The sequence below is a fragment of the Toxorhynchites rutilus genome, chromosome 1 (genome assembly GCF_029784135.1).
Source record: "Toxorhynchites rutilus septentrionalis strain SRP chromosome 1, ASM2978413v1, whole genome shotgun sequence".
NCBI lineage: Eukaryota > Metazoa > Arthropoda > Insecta > Diptera > Culicidae > Toxorhynchites > Toxorhynchites rutilus.
The window spans coordinates 339,065-359,574 of NC_073744.1; the positions used below are offsets into that span (position 1 = coordinate 339,065).

Below are 20,510 nucleotides of genomic sequence, written 5' to 3' on the forward strand. Positions count from 1 at the left end.
AAAACATTTTCCTTCAAAAAGCAGAGAAACATAACTTATTATTTTATGAAAGATAAATTAATTTATTCTTTTTTTTATTGACTTTAGATATGTATTCACTGAAAAGTGTTTTTAATGTTTGGTTTTCATGTAAAAATCATATGTTATAACTCTCAGTCGCGTAATATCTTTCGAAACAGTACCTTCAGTACCTCTTCGGTCAACCGATTCCATCCACCTGTAATTTGACTACCGGGGAAGGAATGAAGAGAGAGAAGTACGAAAGATGGCGATTTTATTTTTATTAAAAAAGCTTCTTCGATGAGTTCATGTGTTCCGGAGAGAACAAATACGACGGGTGCGTTAACAGGTGTTCAAGTTGAAATTGTCCGATTGATTTTTTTTCATCCCATCCGTTTATTAGGCTCATTTAGCAATTCAGCTGTCACAGAGCCGAATTTATTCGTATACATTTTTATGTTAAGATAACTATTGTTGTATATTATTTAGGCTTAAGATTCCTATCCATCGATAAACATTTGTTTTTTTTATGTATAACACAGTAGCTGTTTAGGCCTAAGAATATTCCAATTCTATCGATACACAACACATGCCGCCTTTTTCGGTGTTAGGATATTCCTATTGTTCGAATGTTCACAGTTGGACTGTTCACAACGGGACTGCTGATATGAGGCTTCCATTGCTGTGTTAGAATTAGCACCAATTACCGATGCAGCAGATCGTAATGTGAGCGGTAAGGGACTGGGATTACCGACACATGATGATTGTTGCGTGGACGTAGTAGCTAGAATAACACACAAAGATGGTCAGTTGAGGGGCCCTGAGTTATTAGCTCATGATCGTTCGCTTAGTAGCGGACACGCAACCAATTAAGCTAAGAAAAAATTGTCCGATTGATGTTTTAGATGTTGCTCACGTATGCATTAAAAAATGGACTGATTTCGGATGGAGATGAAAAAAAAACTACAAAAAATACCTAATTTTCCATATATCCTACGTTTATTTAAACTTTACCGACCAAAATCCTATTAGTTAGTTTATTATTGCGTAACTGATGGTTATCCTCCTGGTCCCACCACATGCAGAGTCTTCAGCCGAAACGATTCGCAGTGGCTCGGTTTCATCAGATGAAAGCCATGTTTTTTACGCCTACGGTTCTCGAAATAACCATATAACAAGCGATCGCTTTTTTCTTCAAACGAAAAAATAAAAGTATCGAATGCCGCAAATACTCTTTATTTGGAACGAAACCAATGCTTTTGAATCCGGACCTTTTTCATTATATTTAATACTAGCTGACCCGGCGAATTTTGTCACGCCAATCCTGATTTTTTTATTTGAATTCTTTCGAACATTCAATTTTTTTCTAAGTGAACGTTCGTGGGTTTAATCGCAGAGCCCTTTGTTGATTTATCTTCTAATTTGCCGTTCACAATTTTCATTTAATACATTATTTTTTGTTTCTCCTACCAAAACTCGTCATTATTATATAAATTTATTTTCAGACACAATTGTCGCTCAAGATTCTTGATTCACTTGTGAATATCATGTTTCTCCGTTACATGGAATACATGTGCTGAAAATAAATTTTCATTCATAATTTTTATATTCAAAGCGCGTTATTCCACCTGAGAATCCCATGCCATATCCACTTCACACCAACAGTACACGAAGCTTAATTCTGCAAACACGAAATCCAATTGGACCAAACACAATGTCATTATAGAACATATGACAATATTTTTTTTCGAATTTTTCCTCAAATTGAAAAAAAAAATTCAATATTCTTTCTCACTATAAAATTCTTCTACGGGTAAAGACGAATACAACAAAATAAAGACAGCCCAAATCGGGCCATTCCTTCCTCGGGTTTTGCGCTTACCAACACATTTGGCCTTCCATTTTTATTTATATAGATCATCTCAAAACCATAACATTTTTTGCATGTTGAAATAATGTAACTGATAGTTAATACACCAGCTATTCCATGTCAAACCGATATAGTCTTTCTCAGATTTTCACCATCCACAAAAAAAAACATTACTTTTGAACTACTGACCCGATTCAGATGATAAACATATCAAATTAAAGTTGATGATCTAGTCTTGTTTAGAAAAATTCTAGAATGGAAAAAAACCGGATTTTGTTTTCGTAATTATAGATTGTAATTGTTTTTCATGTTTACATGTTTCCGGAATACGAGTCTAATGTTTTGCGGTAAAGAACAAAATTACCGCTATTCTCGGAAATCTGAGAACCACTATATCGGTTTGGCTTTGAATGACTGTGTATGCGGTCATCGGATTTAAAGGAACATGCGAGCGCTTACCATTTCTTCAATTATTTGGTTTTATTCGATCTGACTCATAGTTAGTCAAAAAGTATTGCTAATGCTTACGTTATTTGCATTAATACTTGATTAATTCACCAATAGGTTCAACATACATCGCTCCGTACGCTCACTCATAATAATTGAATATATTTTAGAGCTGACACAATTTTCCCTTATTATCTGCACATTTTTTTTCTTTAAGTAAATCTGCAGAATAGTCAATATATTATGATATGAACATCTTGGAACAAATTAGTCTGTAATAAAATTTTAACATTCTTCTGATTTCTCTGTAACTTTTGCTTATGATAACTGTAACTTTATTTGTTTTAGTAGCAGCGGAAAAATATTATCGCTGTTGCCACATTTTTCAATGAGCAATTTAAACATACATACATTGCATCACGAATTATGTTTACACACCATGTGCGCTGTCATTATCAAAGGGCCTTCAGATTATAACATCGACACGGTTTCCTCTAAACGTTATAATTTTCCCTTAGGGATAGTTATTATTTGAAAACCCCAATTGAAAAATTAAAATTGAAAGATGTAATTTGGAATCATTATTAATTCATCATCTTTGCGGCTTTGCGACGGTCATAATTTAACCTATATCGTGATGCCGACGGCACTGTGTTGAACGTTCTACTGCCTTCCCATGGTGAGTATTTGCCAATCAATAAGCGAGGCGCACTTTGAAGTTGTTCTTACCGTTCCGTAGGTAAAATATTTTCCCTAGTGTTGTTGAGAAACACAGCAGAAGAACGTGAAATTAAAATCGACTTGCGATTGTTATCAATAAATTATTAAGCTCTAAACACATTTTCGCCGGTTTATCGCATCGTTTCCTCACTGACTGAATTGTTATTTCCCACATTATACTGCCGGTTGATTTTCGGTTTTGCGGATATCCTTTCAACAGTGGTGAAGTTGTGGTTGGATTGTTGCTCAAGATCTTTGTCAATGGTGTACCGCAAACTTTCTTTCGCGAAATGCATTACCAAAAAAAAGAGATTTTCGAACTATCTACAACTACTTGTATATATAATGGTGACTGAACTGGAAGAAAAATCCATCCGACTCACACAACGGCTTTTTGCCATCTCCTCAAAACCGTTTTTTAATTCCCACTTACTGTGGAATCCATCATTTCTATGGTTCTCATAGAAGCCGGTACCCAACATACACAGAGCGAGAGAGATATATCGTTTGGTGAGAGAGCAAGAGCGAGAGCGAACATAATATATACACATTTGAAGCATGAGCATTTTGATGGGTGGTAGATCGAACGAAAGGACAAAACAACAGCAGGAAACCCGAAAAACGAACATGGGATGTGTGAGAATGGTAATGGAAACGATGCACACACCATCGGCATAATATAAGCGACTGATTGTGGGCAGGAGAGAATGAGCGGAGCGGATTTCGCATTACATTCAGACACCCCACACATATAGAACAGTTTTCAATTTTTAGGGGAGCGGCCATTACTCATTTTTCAGACTGCTGTTCGGCATGAATTTGCGCATCTGAATCCAACAAGAAACTAGTCGAGCGACGGCGATGAATGCAACCAAAGTCTGATTAAACGTGAATGTTATGTATTGAAAAGTTTTAAATTGCGTATTGTAACTGTCTGGACTAAAATGCAAGAAATCATTAGAATAGGGTTATTGAACTTGACATCGATGGAATCTTTTTCACCGCAGATGGTAATCCAGAAAAAAACTGTGTCATTTGTCCTCCTTGGGCCCCCATTCCGCAGGTTACTGCAGACGGTTTCGTTGTGCTTGTGTTCCGGTTTCCGAAAATTTATAGCCTTAGAAAGTCGTTACGTCAGAAAAGAACCAGCCAGCCAGACGGTGGCTCTCGTTCTTTTAGAGGAGCGCATTTTTGGCTCGGTATGCTGTATAGAAATCTCCGCTTTTTGGCTCGTGGAAGTGTAGGAGCATCAGCAGCAATGGAAGCGGCGAGAGAATTTTATGTTTTATTATATGCATGATTTTCCAACACTTCAGCTTTCCCGACATCTGTGCTATATGGCTTGGGAAAAGCTGCAGAATCGTGAAAGTAACAGGTGGTTGGAATTAAAATTGATTTATAGAATTATTTTCTTGCTGTTACAGCTCACTGATGGTTCTGGGCAGAAGATTTAATACTGGCGGGTAATCAGCTGAGTGTTCCACAGTCACTGACAATATCGCAGTGAGTCAGGTCATGGGTTTTATATGAGTTTGTTAATAGGATTGGAATATTAAGAACATATTAGAAAAAACACACGAATATTGACCATGACAATCTGAACAATTAACAGTAATTAACAGTTGTATGTATCAATCGTGATGCACGGTTCACCTAGAAAACGCTGCTGAATTTAGTAACTCCTAGCACTGATGTATTGATGGAAAATAAATCGTTTTCCTCGTCTTTAACATGAACTTAATTATAACATTTCCATAAGGCGAATGAAGATCACGATTGTCCTGTTTGATTTAGTGTAACAATCAATGTGCTAGATAAAACTGAATTATTTGTGAAACTATGATGATAATGAATTAATCCAAAATTATTACATACAGAAATCATAGATATTCTTGAAAGAGTTTTGAATGAAGCCTGTGTGACGTTTAGTACCGATGATTGCCAGCGACATACACAAACAAAAAAAAACAAGAAGAAATGTATGTTTGACAAACAAGACTGAATAATGTATGTGATTACAGAAATGTATATGAAAATATTGTACGCATAAACACGACACACTTTTTTCGATCACACTTAAAAAAAACACAAACGACAGTGAATAACAAAGTTAATATAATAAACTGTTGACTATTCGAATCGTAAAGAACTTCCGGAATATTGTAGCTCAAATATGGTTAAAAGATGCAACAAAACTAAAGTATTTGTTTTGACACAGCCCGCTCGATTGAACGCCAGAATAGCAAATGAAGTCAATGTGCCTGCTGCAGACACAAGCGTTTAGTGCCGAAAAAGAGAAAGTTGCCTCACTGTTACGTTACGTGGTCTACAGAATTCTCCTATTCTGCTATTGTTACCAGCAGAGCGAAAGAATGAAAGATTTCTATTTTGATACCCGGATCTGTTGATGCAAAAGAAGACCTTTTCTTCCTATTCAGTCCGCATGTCTTCGGGCTTAATGGCATGACAAAGCAAGGTGTGAAATGGAGAATCACAATATCTCGATGGCACTGGAAGAAACGTGCTTGAAATTTAAAGAGAAATTACCTGTTTCTTATGCACTGTTGTTCGGGTGTAATCCGTAATTTGGGTAGTAGTAGTTTTATTGTATCCTTATGTAATATTTAATAATCCTCGATGTGATCCATCTGCGAAAAAGTAGAAGATTTAAAAAAAATTATGTTGTGCAAAATTTTGGAAATAAAATAATTAGAAACAGAAAAGCAAAAGCAATGTTCAAGATGTTAAAAATTCGCGCATGCGTGTGAGCCCTCTTGTTGATCGTTATACGAAATATCCGATGGTTTATGGCACGGATAGATACTTGACTAGCGGCATCTAGCGCCTACTAGAGCAAACTTGTGTTACCTATGCAAAGCATCAGTTGTGCGATAGATTGTATCACGTGTTTATCTCTTCATTCGCCTTCAGTATCTCGATTATATATTTTGTTGGTTTATTCGCTGGACGTTAGTATTAGTTTCGTCGGATATTTTGACGTTACTATTTAACGGTAACGTTGGTGGAATATACAGAGATTCAAACTCGAAATCGTACGCAACCATGCCGATCTCTTTTCCCTCCTTTTGAAAGTCGAAAACAAACTTTCGGAACATTATATTTAGATAAAGTCATATGAACGTGAAAAAATGTGCTATCTGTTTCAGTATAATGGTTTTTATTTCTTTGAGAATGGCTAATGTATTAGCGAATATATGAAAAATGATTCAAACTTTTATTCGTGCGGTGGTTGAAATCTCAACTCGATTTCGAAGGCGTTGATCAATTTAAGTTTCTAAATTTCTAACACAGATAACTTCCATAACTTTATGTGCCTTGTGCTTTGGGTCATTGTCTTGGTAAAACATGAATCCTCGATTCAATCTCATTCTCATTCTCAATCTCATTTTTGGTTTAATTTGGTTTTCATCGATGGTGTAATGGATCAGAATGTTCACTTGAACATCCTGAAGGAGAATATGAAGCAAAGTATCAATAAAATGAGTTCTACAAGATTTACCAAGACAATGACCCAATGCACAAGGCACATAAAGTTCGCATATGGTAGGAAATGGCTAAATGCAGCTGAAGATAGTTGCAATCAGAGATGCCAACCTTCCTGATTTTTCAGGATCTCCCAGACATTTTGGGACATTCCTGACAAACACTCAATTTACCCTGATTTTTCAGAAATGATCCTGATTTTTATACTCTTTACTTTTCAGAAAGAAAATTATCCTTAAAAATATTCTACGATCTCTGTCAGGTAACCTGGTTGGAAATGAGAACTGTCATAATAGCTCTCCGGTCCACACATGTATAATGCTTACAATCAATTAAATTCTCCAGATACAAAACCGTAACTCAGTGTTGCCACAGGTACAGATTTATCTGGAAAGGAACATGTTTTTTCGTTATTTTTGGTACAGATTCTGTACTGTACAGAGTACAGATGTTCGTCAAAAAGTACAGATTGCTACAGATTTTTTCCGCGGGTGAAATTTCTTACATTTGAACAAAGCAACATTAAGGTACATGATTACTTCTTCGCCGCAGTATCGTATGCACTATAGATTCAGAAAAACTATGTATAAGCATCATCAAACATAAGAATGACAAATGAAATGGAAATGTGATATTTGTAGTAAATAAATGAGTATTTTTATGCTAATAAAATTGATTTTTCTCTACAACGAATATTTTCGATGGTACAGATTTTTGGAAGAAAAAGTACAGATGAGTAAGATTTTTAACCCCTCATACAGATTTAAATGTGGAAACACTGCTAACAATATGTATGATTGTTGCTAATCGACTGTAAAGCTTTTCCAGAGTGAAAATCCTGAATTATTTTCAATACGCAAAAAAATTTCGAGGGTTTTCAAAACAGTGCTAGGCAATTTCATGAAACCAGAATATCTAAAAAGTTTAAGAAATGATAACGAGAATTAGTATGTAGGAAAACATAACCTCATGTATGAAGTGTATGTATGTGTGTAAGTGGCCGCAAAGTTATTGATGAAGCAATGCGTTTCAGAGTTTAGTATTACTCAAGAGGAACCGTTCTGAATTCAATGTCAATACAACAAGAATCATTTCCTCGTCACATTCAAGTAGGATCAACTTTAATGGTGAAACTATAGTAAATATATCTATGATCGGAGCAAATAACATCAAACTTTAAAAAAAACGCACTCAACAACTCATCCACTGCTGATATACTTTCCTCATTTGGGATTAAAAATTCGTTCCAAAAAAGGACGGTGAATTAAAAGAAATTCTGAATATGGATTTCTATTCAACTCACTGTAATGATGCTGTAGATTTTTGGAAATAAATATAGACAATTAAAAGTTCCCTGCAAAATTCCTTTGATGGCAAAAACTCCAAGCCAGCATGAAAAAATCCGAGAAAACAAACATAGAATTGTTTGGCTGCGTGAAAGATGGCGAACTATACTGTACTATTCCTACAAATAATTTATTTAGCAATGAATTCATAACCTATTATAGGTATATATATTATATATTTATATTTATTAGTATTATATATTTATACTTTGAGTCTTCTCCACGGCATATCTCTTACTTTCTGCAGCTGATATTTCACACTCTCAGTTTCGAGAGGAGTATAGTATCTCAATATTTGACTTGAATTCAAATTTGATTTACTTCGATTGTAATCGTTATACTTCCACTTGATGGCGTTTAGCGCTCTAAACAATTTTTTTCTTTCTAAACAACCTTTCGATTCCAAGGATGGCGAACTTTGCACCTTCTCTATGTATTTTTCATCTCTTTTGTTTCTCTATTTTGATATAATATTATCTTTCAGCATCTCGAGTTGTTGTTTTGGAATAGAGCGCGCATGCAAATTGCGTAACAATTATAGAACAAAATAATAAGAATGTAGAATGTTGAATAAAAATGGAATTTATGTAATCCTGCCTATTAAATTTATGCTTTCGTTTTCACAAAAATCAGCACAAACTTTTCTGACAACCCAATATGGGCTATCCTGATTTCTTCCTGATTTTTATATTCATTCTTCCTGATTTTTGAAAATTATAATTGGCAACTCTGCTTGCAATGATCAAGGGTTATCATAATCAAGATAGGATTCTTAAATTGGTCAACGCCTTCGAAATCGAGTTGAAATTTCAACCTCCGTATGAGTATGAGTTTGAGTCAAATTTCATACATTCGCCATTCTTAGAGAAATGAAAAAACATATACTGAAAACAGATACCAAATTCTTTCATTTTCATTTGGCACTATGACGTTATCTAAGTAGAATGTTCCGAAAGCTAGTTTTTCGACTTTCAAAAGGAGGGAAAAGAGATCTGCATGGTGGCGTACGATTTCGGGTTTGGATCACTGTATTCCAGTGCCATAAGTTAGAGGAAGTAAAAAAACGTTAGTCTAACGGTAGAATCGATTTCATACAGCAAATTGTCAAACTTCAATATGCTAATTACAGTAAAACCCCGATTATCCGCAAGCCTTCGCGATTTTTGTATGGGTAGTTTTATGCTTATAGAACATGATTGAACATCCCATTTGAAATAACCATTGATTGTTTGTTTAACAAGATTCAGATTCAAAGCTTTGTGTTATATATTAATTTTATAATTTAGTGTATATGTTGTACAAAAATTGAAATAGTTAAATCCTTGTAGTGACTGCTATAAATATATTTGGAATATTCATGTTTGCATTAAATTTATTGTGCTCAGATGTAAATAAACATACAGGGAAACTTCGATATAACGTACCCTCGATATAACGTACACATTTCCAAAGTGTAAAGGATTTTGTTTTTCAATATTTTTTTTCTGATAGAACAATGAATTATCTGTATTGTGATGCTAAAACAAGTTTTGTACCTTCAATCAATCCCGAAATACAGCTGGTTTTGTGATTCCGGATTCTAAATAAATCAAGCTTTAATCAACGAAGGAAAACTTCATGAGAAAGGCTGGTTTTGTCTTTTGATTGAAGTTATTCATTAACTTTACTAAAACAGCAACACAAGAATGTATTATAGACTACGTTTGTGAGTACTTTATTATGCTTCGATATAACGTACAATTCGATACAACGTACAATTTTGAAAGTGAAATGTACGTTATATCGAAGTTTACCTGTAATCATTTCCATCCTGTGTGTGTGTGAAGATTCTTCATCTTATTCCACCTTCGTAATAATTTGGTCCAGAAAACAATCTGAGAAAGATATGAACGATACTTTTTCACAGGGATGGAAGCTTCTGCAGTCAATATCAAACGAAATTAATAGCGCACCGACAAAAGCTTCGAGTGTCATCTTTTTCTCATAGACTTTTATACGGCGATAATCATTATCACCTTTAGTGAAATCTCCGCCAAATCCTCAGAGTGGCATTGTTCTTTGCCTCGATGCTCGTTAATGGTAGAAATAATTCATTTTGTTTTGATTTAGCGATGGTCCCGCGCAGTCTGGGGAAAAAACTTTGAGTAATCTCACTACAAGTATGAACGATGCATATGGTACCTACGAAAGGTTTATTTCCGGAAGGCTATTTGCTTTCGAAGTTATTTCACAATGGCATAGAAAAAGAGTATAGACATCCATTTAATGATATCAGTGATATTATCCGGGTGTATTTCGATTCATATCATCATTGCATTCAAAAGACAGTAAGTGTGGATATAACAATGATAATCGATAAACAAATCAGCAAGTTCATTCTTTCTCTTAGTATCGCTTCTGAGGGAACTGATTCAATTATTATTTTTCATTAATATCGAGCCGGTCTCGGATGATGTGACCCGTTTCGATTGTTCTTCCTCTACAACCTCTAATCGTTATACTGTTCCTAACGAAGAATGTATGGTTATCCAGCGCAGGTGAGAAAGCGTGGGTTGCATGATTCCAATAGTAAGTGCGCGCTTCATCCCGGCAATAATGTAGGTAAGAAACAAACCACACGAAGTACGAGTGTACGAATGGTGAGGGAGAAGAAATTCGATTGTTTTCTAAAAGGTGTTCGAGCGGCGTTTCTTTCGACTTTTCTTTTTATGAATTCGCGCTTCTTTTGTGTTGTCGTTTACCAAGTATACACATGTCATTTTTTGTTTTACCTTGGAGACATCCCCGGGCCATTTAGATGAGCAGTTCGTATGACTCAACGCCTTCCGACTTTCCTTTATGGGTGTCTTCAATTCCAAATTTCGTTTGTTAAACATGTTGAAATCTGAATTAAATTAACTGCAATATTCAAATATAGACTACACTTCGACGGACTGGACGTCGTATTGTATATCCTCAGATCTCCATCCGCGTGATGTTTTTAATGTGAGAACTTTCACAAGTTTGGTTTTCCTTCGGCAAGCGACTAATAGGCTGCAAATTTTATAGCAAATCTAGTACCATCCTTGCTCCTTTATTATTTTTCCTGTGCTATAAAAGGAATAAGTTCGTCGAACTTTATAGCATATTGGAATAATTGTTCTCTCTGATATCTTGTACTGGATGAAATTAACGCGTGCGGTCATAACTCATGCAATTTATTTTATCACCATTCTATACCATAATTGAATAAATAAACATCGCTCAATTGATCGTAATATGTTACGAACCAAGATCAAAGCAAAAATGCACTGCCTCACATATAGTCGCAATTATTAAAATAATGTTTTGTTTCCATCTTTTCCCTCGATTTCCACGTGGAATCCGCGTATGGTGGCGTATAATTACACTAGATCTTAATTGCACGGCAATTTCTTCCTTCACTCGCCAACGTGAAGGCGTTCTATGTAACTAGGACACAGTTTAAGCTTACGGATGGTTTTTATGGCAACAGAAAAGCACAGGATATTTTGTACTAAAGTTGAGCTTCCGTATCTTCATATATGGGAAAACAGAAAATGTATTCTAGAAGCCGATAAAGTTTTAGTAATCGAAAATGTGCTGTCACACTTCTTCGGGATACTGACTGCGTCCAGAAATCAGTTAACACCTGTGGAACATAATTTTTTTAATGTATAGAGGAATTTCGCTTGGAATGAACTAAAACATATTTTCCATCAGCTGAATGTATCAATATAGCAGTTTTAGTTTTGATTGTACAGTGGAGAAGAGCACTAGAGCAGCATACTTTACGGAAGTGTCAGGATGTATACACAATACTTGCGTGAATCAATTGGTTGGACACTAGGGAAGAAACATCGTCGTCGTTGATGCAATCAAGTGAGAATTAGCAAAGAACAGATGAAGTTTAGGCGAGACGTGTGAGCGAGCGAGCGAATGGATGGGAAGGGAGAGAGACGATGCGTCCCAAGCAATTTTCACATATTATATCATGTTCTGAATTATTGCGCAGATTGCTGCTGTTTGGTCGCTGTATGAAAAGTTGTGCTAGCAGTCACATTCCAAGGTAGTAGTGGTGATAAGTGGATGAAAACGCGAGGCTTTTCGTCACTATGCGGGTGTGTTTGTAACTATAAATTTGAGGATTCCATAACGTTCATAAATCCAAAATGGTACTAAAACATTTAAAAGCGGTTTATAACGCGTTTGTGTGGAAAAATTGCCCGAAATGTAGCTTCTTGGTGTGAAGAATAGATGTGTGTGCGAACGAAGTTCGAGCTGATAGGAAATAAGGGAATAATCACATTATTTATGGGTTTATAAATAAATCATTCACCAACACTAGTAAATCCGGCCATAATTTGGCGGCCATAATTTTTTTTGTTCCATTTTGGTTGTTGGAAAATTAGAACACAGCGACGGAAACTTGTTACTATCAAATTCTGTTTCTTCCAAATCACCCGACGGCGGTTTTGAACATCGTTCATGAGAACTAAACAGATCAGATGGAAATGATTTTTCTACAGGCCTAAACCTTGGAGTTCTAGAATAGTATTTTTGGGCAGATTGCCTGGTTGAAGTACTCAAAAAAGGGGAATTCGTTTGTATACTTATTGGGATGCAATTGATTGCATTCAAAGGACAAATTGAACTAGTTTTAATTACCTAATTTCAATTTTTTTGTGATGAGTGACCAGTAAGGATGCTGAGAGCTGTATTTTGTATCCACCGATTATGTTTTTTCATGGTTCTCGACTTCATTTATTTCGTTATTATAAAAATCGTTTAGAATTCAGTGATTGATGATTTCATGTATAATTCGAGTTTGTTGCTTTTTCCAGCAACATAATTTATGATGAGATGAGTATTGTGGTCATTTTGATAAAAAAATTCCGAACAACAAACTGCCAATACACCCGAAATTCCTAAGCTAAAACATGATTCCAGTAAAACTCGATACAACATTATAAACATTTAATTAATTCTTTTCATTCTACACATTACCTAAATGGTAAAAAGTAGCCTCTGTGTAAAAAGAGTTAAAAATGAAATAATATGCAGATATTTGATCGAAATGGTACGAAATAGCATTCATATTCTAAAATGCTCACACAATTTTTATGTGTTTAATTCATCTAAAGAGAGCATTTTTTATACTGAGATTTTGGTCATGTTTCATAAAATTATTAGATTTCCAGAACAAGTATTCCTAAATCTTGCGAATAAAACCACGATAGATCATGATTTTAACATATTTTTTTGAAAGATCCATATTAGGCATCTGGTTAATTATAAATCGAACTCACGTACTTTTGTGGATATTAAAAAACAATATTAACAATATATTTGCGAGGTGAATTACATCGACATATATTATTTTACCTCCCTTGTTGGCACACTCATTAGTCTTCGAAACGAATTGGGCACTCAGTGTGAATAGTAATTTTCTCTTAGGCTTCGATAAAAACGATAAGTTGTGATCTGTTAAAATGAAAGTTGAAATTTCAAAGCTGAACAATCTGACCACCGAGAGCGTGTATCAGATGTATGGTCGTTAGGAATAATGTCAACTGTTTCCGTGTAGACTGACTGAGCGAAGCCCATCAAATATTTTTCAAGGCAGGTCTGAAGGTCCGTGTCAAGAAAAATTAAAAACAACTCTACGCTTAACAATGCTATTTCTTCAAAAGTGCATAATCTAGCCTACATGATAAGAAAATATAGAATAAATATTTTCTTTTATATATATCATGGTGTTTTATTTGTTATAAGCCCAAAATGTATAAACAGTACAAATTAATTTAATTTGTTTCCTGAAAATAGTTCCCGCTGTTGGGGATGGTTGATAGCGGCAGTTGAATCGTTCTGAGTTCTTATAGAGAAACCTTGAGTTTTTTTTGCTGCTATATCGGCAGGAGGCTCTATTTCCTGCAATTAATTAGAGACAAGCATAGCTGAATGTGCAGTTACAATTCCCAAGTAAATGATTGGTGAAAATTGGAAGAATTCCATATTCTCCATATATTCGTTCTTCACATTTGTGTGATAACCCACCTGTGCCGTTTATAACCAGAAACTAAAGTATCGACGAGGCACTGCGAATGTGTTGCGTGTCAATCTATTGCTCGAAATGCATAAGTAGAGTAATTGCAATTTCCATTACACAGTCTCGCTCCTGCCAGCGAGCAGTCAACTGTTTTTTCAATACAGTGTTTTTACTGGATATGAAGTGCAAGCGCAGAACCACCTCGAAGGGTCTTTAGTGTGCTGTGAATGAAATCGCGGTACGATTATTAGAAATGAGGAAAAAAGGTGGTGGCGGAAAAATTAATCGCCTGTGAACGAGTGTGTGGCATCTACGAAAAAGACCACCACAATAGATCTAATAGCTATGATGTAAAGATGAAGAACCTTTACGTTGCATACTCAGTACATAGTACATGACGAAAGTATAGTTCTGACATCTACGCTGTCGTTCTACGCATAGTATCTTTTCAAAACTGAAAAACTAAAAAAAATATTGTTTGCTCCCAGATTTTAAAAAACAACATCAAGCTCAACTGTGTCATGTTGATATTCCAAGCATTACTGTTCCACCATGTATTTTTTCGTAGATCCATAGTAAATGAATCGGTTCAAGTACATGAGTTTTTTGCCACACTTCTAGCAGAGTTAATACACTAATTTTGATTTGGAAGAACAAACTAATTCAAACGAATATTAAAATAGTTATACAGAACACGTGTAAACCTTGTTAGCGAATGCCTAATAACAATGAGATTTATATTCTGCAAAGGTGTTGCAGATCACTTCGTTCTTCATAAAACTATGTTTTTATGCATAATCTTTCGAAAAAACACAAAAAAAAATATTGCTGGATCCCAGTATTCCAAAAACATCATTAAGCTCATTTGTCCCATCTTGATATTCTAGGCTTAACAGTTCCACTATGACTTTTTGAACCTGTAATCAAGCTCGATTGATTCAGTGATAGCAGATAGGTTACTGCTTATAAAAAACCTGGGGTATTGCTGAATTGAAAGATTAAAGCTTCTGGTAGACAAATGTGCTAGAAAACTTTGATTGCGTTTTTGTCAGTTGTTGATTTTGGAACTTGGAACATGGGACAACTATGCGTATAACGGCAGTACGGTAGTGTGAAGCAATAGACTTTGTCAGATAAGTAAGTCCGAAAGCAGTTTTGGTGGTCATCGAAGCAACACGGTGCCGCAGAGTGTCGAGCGGGAGAGGATTGTTTTCTTGTCGGGTGAAGGAGGAGTATGCAATAGAGTTTTTTCCACAAGGGGCCCTTCTCAGGGCTAGAGGCGGAAACCAAAAATAGAATAGAATGAAAACACAGATTCGAGTGAGCTAGCATAATACAACGAGCGGATATCATTCATGCCTAATGCTGATTTCACACACATACACACACAGCTCGATACAAGGAGAGGAAGCCCTCTGTATTGAGGTGTGCTACGACAAAGAAGGGCAGCATACGAGAATTTTTCGTGCTAGTGCGGATATGGAAGAGTATCCAGGATTTTGGAATATAGATATACACTGCATTTATTTAGATAAACGTATATTTCATGAAAGTATGCTTTCTAATTTCAGTAAGGTAACCTTACTATTGCATGTTGTGGGATTCGATCATATCTCAAGCGGAATATAGGAGCAAAACCACCATAGAAACATTTATTGCATCCTAAAACCTCCACATGCCAAATTTGGTTTCTTTGACTTGATTAGTTCTCGAGTTATGCAGAAATTTGTGTTTCATTTGTATGGGAGACCCCCTTAGAGAGGGGGGAAGAGTGTCGAACCACCTTAGAAATGTTTCTTCCCCATAAAACCTCCACATGCCAAATTTAGTTCCGTTTGCTTGCTTAGTTCTTGAATTATGCGGAATGGCAGTATGGCAGCTCCCCCCTAGAGAGGGGGTGGAGTGTCTAACCATCGTGAAAACATTTATTGCGCCCTAAAACCTCCATATACCTTATTCGGTTTCGTTTGCTTGATTAATTCTCGAGTAATGCAGAAATTTGTGTTTCATTTGTATGGTAGCTCCCCTTAGAGATGGGGGTGTAGTTTCTAACCACCATAGAATCATTTATTGCACCCTAGAACCTCCATACGCCTAATTTGGTTGCATTTGCTTGATTAATTCTCGAGTAATGTAGAAATTTGTATGGTAGCCCCCCCTTAGAGAGAGGGGTGGAGTGTCTAACCACCATAGAAATATTTATTGTACCCTAAAACTTCAACCTGCCAAACTTCGTTTCATTTGCTTAATTAATTCTCGAGTAATGCAGAAATTTGTGTTTCATTTGTATGGCATGCTAAGAAGAACTTCGATTGTATCTGTTAAAACTCATGTTTCCCAAAACTTAAACGCAAGTTCTTGCAGTTAAATATACTGTTTTTCGAATAAGTAGGTAGCATATTTCACCAAAGTACGTTTCAATTTTTAATTCCAGTAAAAACATGATGTGCAAAAAACGTTTTTGTAAAATATTTGACCTATTGATTTGAAAAAAAGTATAATAAATATTGAAAGTATCTAAATTGAAGCTTTGGGAATTATGAGTTTCCCCGCATGATATGGGTAATGCGAACCATGATAATAACCACCATGATAATTTCCATGATTTTAATAATCATTTTACTTTGCCTCGGTAAGATCATGTACACAAGTGTTCAGATATGTGAAAGCCAGGGCAAAAACCAAAAGAGCAATCTCCTGTCACTTATCGTCAAACTCCCGGAAGGCTTAAACGATTACCATGCGCTGTAAACCCGTCAATAATTTTCAATGATCGTATTATTGGGTCAATTGTAATTTCCTTGTTATTGGCGCTTGCATGAAAATTGATTTCTTCGAATTTCGTAAGCACCAGGCGAACAAGTTACAGGGATGTGTGCATAGAGACCGAAAAAAAAACAAATTAAATATATATATATATATATATATATATATATATATATATATATATGAAATTAAAATATATATGAAGAGTCAACCGGTGTACGATGAACAAATTTCCAACTAAACTGTGTAGAATGTTATCAACTCCTGGAACAGATGAATAACATTTGGTTGGAATTAACAGCTAAATCAAAATTTCAAAGTGCAGCATTCGAGTGGGAAATATCTTTTTTAAGTGTGTGCACATATGGCGTACCGTTAAACCATTCCTGAATAGAATTTGTATTGATTTACGTCTGTTCGTTACATCCATCTACTCCAAGTCTCTGTTCCAGTGATTCAGTTTCGAATCAATACTAGCCCGCGCAACCGTGCTCAGCTGAAACACACCATGGCAGACAAATATTTTCACAAACCGCGTTGCAAAATCTACGCTTTAAAAGTCATTAATTTTGGGTTTCCTGGTGCCCTCACGTAGCGTTGTTTGCAAAAGCTGCAATTTTCCCTTGACGATGAAAATCATTATTGGGAAAGGCTCTGTCTGGCGGTAGTTCCAAAAAGGACGACAGCAAGTAAGTAAAACGATGCACAAATACGTAGACACTTTTGCTTCAAACATTCCGGTGCGCTGCAAGGGTGTCAGTCGAAGAGGTGTGCACATAAATTATCCTGCCCGTCAGATGCACAACGTACACCGTTATCCTTGCAAAGACGAACAAGAGGGGGACAGGGCAGAGTCACAGCCACCAGAACAGAGAAGTGAGTCTGTGTTGGTCACCACCAGCATAATTTCGACGGTGAACCCTGGAAATGAAAAACGTATCCCGATCCCCAAACCGTCTGCCGGTTTCTCTGGTGGATACCACATAATACAAGCAAGGATTGCATCTGGCAAGTTGTTCGCTCGAAGCGACGTTAGTACTGAGCCCGATTCGAAACACGGAGATAGATGAGTTTATAGTCGTCGTACTTCCCAACAAACCGAGCTATATGTATAACCGTGTGCTCTGACCAGTGTGGGGAAACTTCACGAAAGAGTCGAACAATAAATCAATAATTTCTCTCCTTTCCCATCCTCAACATCTGCCTATCGTAGAGATTTTGCTTTATGTTTCACTTTAACTTGAACTTTAACCTTATAACCCTTATAATATTTCTCCATCGTGTCGTTGACACACCCCAAGTAGCGAGTTGCCGTATAGTTTGTCTACACTTAGTAAAATTCGAGGAATGTTGGGTATCTTCTGCAACTGACAGCAAATTATGTGACTCATCTGAGGGTTACAATGTTAAACTTGTCCAGCTGAAATGTAATATGTTTGCGTCGAGTGCGTCCATACAGGATCGAATAATGAATTTCCTATGCGAGTTATATATGTGTAATCTGTAGGCAGCGCCCTTCATTTATTATTTCCATTTCTAGAAAACTGAAACGGAACTACATTTTTTTTTTATTATGTTTAGTTTGACATTTATCTAAAATTTCGAACGTTGTCTTCGTCTGTGGTTGAGAGTAGCACATTTATCGCCAACCAACCTTGTTTCGTACTGATGTTTCAGCTCTACACAAACAAAGTAAAAGAGATGGAATTTTCGTTTTATCTATACACATATCATTTCTTTCAATCTCTCCAATGCGTTATATTCCAGTTCGCTTAAAAAAACAAAACTAACGACCTGCGGTAATTTTAGGTTTGGTTAATGACAAGTTGGAAATTCAGGAATTTACATAATTATAAACTTTTCTCTGGTTTCAAACCCAATTGAATACGTTGACCTGCACACTAGGGGGATTGTAGAAGTAGCACACCGACGGATGCGAACAAATATCCAGCTTGTGTTTAGATGGCAGATTTACAACTAACTCGGAAATCGGCACTTTCCATCTCTAGATACATTATAAATCCTATTATTTCCTCTACCAAACTCCCATCACTGTAGCGATAAAATCTGGTGGGAGCTCGAATTTACAATTCATAGAATTTTTAATACTGTTTAAAATTTAAATTACATTTATCGGATGGACACATCCGCCGATGATGGACAAATGGCAAAATCTGGAAAATTGCATCCGAAAATGACTGGGGATACCTTGAGAGCGCTGCCCATGTCGAGTCGTGGTGATCTATCATTTGAGTTCATGCCACCATCCAAAGCTCGACGTATCCCCAGGGTCTGTTGAATAAATTAACTTTCACTTTCAGTGTGAAATGTCACGAAGTGAAATAAATACAGTCATTTTTCCTCCAAAAAGACTGTGTTTAAAGCAGTTGCATGTGTTTTTGCACAGGTCATCCCCGTTATGACAGATTTATTCGAGTAATTATATGAGCGTTTCCATGATTCCTTAAACCATGTAAATGAACCACGCTTGCGATTAAGAAGAACTAAACGCACAAGAGGATAAATAAGAAACTTAAAATTTATTGCGTGTTGTTTTGCTCAGATATTTCTACCTTCTCTTCTCCTCTGACATTCAAAGCATAATAAATCACCGTCTCGTTATAAGTTTTCAAAAAGAGTAACACATACCGCGTTCTCGGTTCACCAATAGAGAAATAAGCTCGCATCGAAGAAGAGGCAACGAAGAGAAGCCTTTAAAAATGGTCGATTATTTTTCAAAATTGCACAAGGGATGTTTGGTTCATGGCGGAGATAAATTATCCGCAGCATAGAGTGTCTGTAATTTAGGAATTTTTCATGTCGTAATTACGTGTTCCGACAACATCAGAAGAATTTGATTCGTCTGTCCAAGTATTCTTACATATCAAGTCGTTCTTCCAATTCTAGCGTGGTGGTGGTGGTTATACAAACTAGCTGCTCACAGAGTTTTTGACCCTTGCGCCTTGAACGAAATGGCGAGGATTTTTTCTATCACTTACACCATGACACAGTAAGAAGCTATAAATTATAATGTCTGGCGTCTCTCTTATTCCGGCTTCCATAACAAACATGGCACTAGGAAAAGACGAAAATGCTTTGCTTCAAAAATGCTCACGCAACTCCCAATTAAAATAGAGTTGCGCATCCAAAGACGCTAAGCACCTGTCGAGCATAAAACAAATCTACATAGATTTAACTTGGATGAGATACATAAATCCGTCGGGGCTTATTTAGGCTACATCACAGGGCTTGTGATTATCACGAGTTGTTTGGTTTTGGAAAGTTTGGATATAATTGTGATTTTATTTTTACTTAAGTGCCTCTTCGATAAACCGATTCCAACGACTTGCATTTGACTACCGAGGACGGATTGAAGCATAGAAGTAGAAAAGGTGGTGGTTTTATTTTAGGTATTCCCCTGACCGAGTGGTTAGCGTCCACATATCTTGACGGGGGTTTGGGTTCGATCCCTGTTTTTGAATCTCGTTTTTTCGTTGAAGAAATTTCTTCCATATTATACTATGATTGTACCGTGGTCACGCGTATTCTAGATTTAGGACTTGCCTTGCCACTTAGAATACATACAAGGCGTGTTATTTGGTATAGATATTTGAACTAAGTGCAAATGAAAATTAGGCAAGTAACATTACGTTGAAACGGCAAAGTTCCTCTAGGAAAGTTAGTGCCATTGAATGAGAAGATGATAGCGATTTGCTGAGAACAATCTTGCCGTGAGCTTCCGCTAACATTAATGCGAATCGGTTTTTTTTGCTTGTTGCAAAAAACCAATGAAAATTGATAGTTTTGTTAC

At 36.1% G+C, this 20,510-nt stretch overlaps 1 protein-coding gene across 4 annotated transcripts in view; it reads right to left on the reverse strand.

The window, feature by feature from the left end:
• Positions 1-20,510, reverse strand: part of LOC129774922 (homeotic protein antennapedia) — a 120,302-nt gene that overhangs the window by 83,866 nt on the left and 15,926 nt on the right. For all 4 annotated transcript variants that reach the window (XM_055779002.1, XM_055779030.1, XM_055779052.1 and 1 more), the window contains one exon: positions 5,585-5,685. The gene's annotated coding sequence lies outside the window, so the exon portion shown is untranslated. The remainder of the gene's footprint in view (positions 1-5,584; positions 5,686-20,510) is intronic.